This window comes from Hordeum vulgare, chromosome 5H (genome assembly GCF_904849725.1).
Source record: "Hordeum vulgare subsp. vulgare chromosome 5H, MorexV3_pseudomolecules_assembly, whole genome shotgun sequence".
Lineage (NCBI taxonomy): Eukaryota > Viridiplantae > Streptophyta > Magnoliopsida > Poales > Poaceae > Hordeum > Hordeum vulgare.
The window spans coordinates 287,178,214-287,182,278 of NC_058522.1; positions in this window are offsets into that span (position 1 = coordinate 287,178,214).

A 4,065-nucleotide genomic window follows, 5' to 3' on the forward strand; every position below is an offset into this window, starting at 1 on the left:
GCATGAATTGAATGGAACTAACCCAGACTGACGCTGTTTTCAGCACAATTGCCATGGTGTTGTTTATGTGCATAAATAAAAGTTCTTGGAATATCTTGAAAATTTACGGAGACTTTTTCTGGAATTAATGAAAAATACCTGTGCAAAGATCCACCGGAGGGGGTGTGCCAGTGGACCACAAGCCCAGACGATGCGGCCACCCCCCAGGCCGCACCAACCAGGCTTGTGGGGCCCACGAGGCGCCACCGCCTCCAAACTAAACTCTATATATTCCGTCTCGCCCGGAAAAAAATCAGAGAGAAGGATTCATCGCGTTTTACGATACGGAGGTGCCGCCACCTCCTGTTCTTCATCTGGAGGGCAGATCTGGAGTCTGTTCTGGGCTCCGGCGAGGGGAAATCGTCGCCATCATCATCAACAACCTTTCTCCATCACCAATTCCATGATGCTCTTCACCGTTCGTGAGTAATCTCATAGTAGGCTTGCTGGACGGTGATGAGTTGGATGAGATCTATCATGTAATCGAGTTAGTTTTGACGGGGATTGATCCCTTGTATCCACTATATTCTGAGATTGATGTTGCTACTACTTTGCCTTGCTTAATGCTTGTCACTAGGGCCCGAGTGTCATGATTTCACATCTGAACCTATTATGTTGTCGCCAATATATGTGTGTTTTAGATCCTATCTTGCAAGTTGTAGTCACCTACTATGTGTTATGATCCGGCAACCCCCGAGTGAAAATAGCCGGAACCACTCCCGGAGATGACCATAGTATGAGGAGTTCATGTATTCACCAAGTGTTAATGCGTTGGTTCGGTTCTTTATTAAAAGGAGAACCTTAATATCCTGTAGTTTCCATTAGTACCCCGCTGCCACGAGAGGGATGGACAATAGATGTCATGCAAGTTCTTTTCCCTAAGCACGTATGACTACATACGGAATACATGCCTACATTAGATTGACGAACGGGAGCTAGTTACTTATCTCTCCGTGTTATAGCTGTTACATGATGAATCACATCCGACATAATCATCCATCACGAATCCACTGCCTACGAGTCTTTTACTACTGGTCCTTGCTATGTTACTTTGTCGCTACTACTATTGCTACTGTTGTTACTGTGCTACTACTGGTTACTGCTGTTACTTGCTGCTGCTGTCACTACTACTGTTCCTTGCTGCTGCTGTCACTACCGTTGTTACTTGTTACTTTGTTGTTACCTATTGCAAGACTTTTCTGGAGCCGTTGCCGGGAAAGCATAGCATTATTCTCAAGAATAGTCCCCCGTCAACGTGCTATTTTCTGGCGCCATTGATACAACAAGTTAGGAATAGTCTGCCGAAAACAGATCTTTTCTGGCATCGTTGCTATCATACCACTTTGCTACTGATACTTTGGTTGCAGACACTAATCTTTCTGGTGTGGTTGAAATTGACAAACTCAGCGGCTAATACTTGAGAATATTCTTTCGCTTCCCCTTGTGTCGAATCAATAAATTTGGGTTGAATACTCTACCCTCGAAAACTGTTGTGATCCCCTACACTTGTGGGTTATCACTAAGACACTATCTGGTAGTTAACATGGACTTAATGATAAGGATAACAATAATGTTCATGTAGAAGATCCACCGGGTAGTGATAAGGGAACTGATAAAGATCTAGAGATAGAACCTGCTGAGGATCTTGATAACCCACGTCCTAAAAATAAATGTTATGATAAGAGAGACTTTGTTCCTAGAAAACATGGAAGGGAAAGAGAAGCATGGGCCCAAAAACCCATGCCATTCTATCAAAATACTTACAAAAGAAGCGAAGATGGAGAATTTGAACGCTTTGCTGAAATGATTACACCTGTCTTTTTGCGCACTCACTTGGCTGACATATTGAAAATGCCTCTGCATGCTAAGTATATGAAGGATATCATAACCAATAAAAGAAAGATATCTGAAACTGAAATTTCTACCATGCTTGCTAATTATTCTTTTGATAGTGGAGTATGTAAGAAGTTGAGAGATCCGAATGTACCCACAATACCGTGCTCTATCAAAAGAAATTATGTTAAAACTGCTTTGTGTGATTTAGGGGCCGGTGTTAGTGTTATGCCTTTCTCCCTTTACAAAAGAATTGAATTATATAAACTCACACCTACTGAGATATCTTTCCAAATGACTGATTAATTCAATGCTTTACCTATCGAAATTTGCGAGGACGTTCTCGTTGTGTTTGCAAATGCTACTATCTTAACATACTTTGTTATTCTTGATATGCCTGAGGACGACAATACATTGATCATCCTTGGTAGATCCTTTCTAAATACTGCATGGGCTATTACTGATTGCAACAAAAGTAAGGTCACTTTTAATGTCAATGGTAAGCAACATACCATTCATTTTTCGAAGAAGCAAACTTGTCTTAATTATATTAATGTCATTGAGCCTTATGCCACGGTCATCATTGGAGATTCTCAAATTCTTCTACCTACTACCAAGGAAAAAAATACTATAATGTTATTGCTGGGGATATGCAAATCTACATTGAGGTAACTTAGTGACATACACAAATTCGTCGGTTTCAGATTATCAAAAACGATTGTTAATAAGACTTGATCAACTTTATTAGTGGATCCTTTTTGAAAGATATGTGATCGATGAATTGAGTATTCACAACTTTTTGTACCATAAGTTTATTCTCTAGTGTGCTTAGGTAAGAAAAATAAAATGCCTTGATTTTTCTGTTTTCTGAGTTTTCCATGCAATAGAAAAATGACCCAAAAATAAAAAGTCTCATATTGCTACAAAACTTTAACACAATTTTTTCGGGAATATATGAGAATTTTTGGAGTAAAAATTGCAGCAGGGAGGTGCACCTGTGGGCCACAAGCCAACAAGGCAGGCCCCCTTAGGGCACGCCTTGATGGCTTGTGGGGCCCACAGGCCCCCTGCCTTATCCCTTTAGTTCACTCATTCTCCTACCTCTAGAATTTTTTCCTAGCTCTCTCTTTCCGGTGCTCTTCTCCTAGAAACTGAAATGTTTGATCTCTTTGCTCGGAACCTCGTTTGTGAAAATGTTTTGTGGGAATTGTTCCTCCGTATGTGACTACTCCATTCCTGCAATTCGTTTTTGTCTTAGTGTTTTAAATTTTGCATAAATTGCTTAACTTGGTGCTTTAGAAATTATTTGAGTTCCAATTAGCATGAATGGTTGATATAAACTCTAAGTATCCATATGAGTATTTGCTATCATTCTTGCAAATTTTTATCGACATAATTTTGTGGTCGAAAAATTTCAGAAATTTGTGTGTAGGAAAATGAATTTCTGAAGGAGATGTTCCTAAAGGAAGGGTTGTTCGAGCCAGAGCCCCAAGGGAGTTACAGGGAGGACTCCGGATAGCGACATCAACATTTCTCACGACACAGAGGTTAGGCCTTGTGAATGGCCATGTACACCCTGCATGAGTGAAGATGGTTTTTATGAAGAATTCATGCAATTCATTGCAAATGCTAGACTGACCAACTTCCTCACAGATAAGTGTGATCATTACTATCTCCTTACTATTTCCTTTGTTCAGAATTTCTATTTCATGAACACACCCGATGCTCCCACAATACATTTTTTCTTAGAAGCAACAAACTATGAATTTCCTGTGGATAGATTTTGTGAAATATGCTTGATTCCCTCTGACGGGCGAGTGATTGATCCTAAGCCCGAGGATTTCAAGGCTTTCCTCATCACCTTAACCGTGGGGAAACTAGGGGGTATCAAACGCCAAAGCCACCAACTTGCATTTTCCTTTTGTGCACTTTTTTGCTTTGTTTATAGGAAAATGTATAACTGCCATGGAGCAGGATGGTGGTCTCAATGTGCCAAGCCTGGCTATTTTTCGTCGTGCGCTTTATGGTGATAACCCCTACAACTTAGGAGCTATAGTCGCACATAACTTGCATCTTAATCGAACCAAATTCAAGATTCATGGCGGTATTTATGCCACGTGTCTCGCGAAGCATTATGAAATCGCTATACGCCCTACTTATTATTTGCTGCCCCAGGTTTATCTTGACCACCAA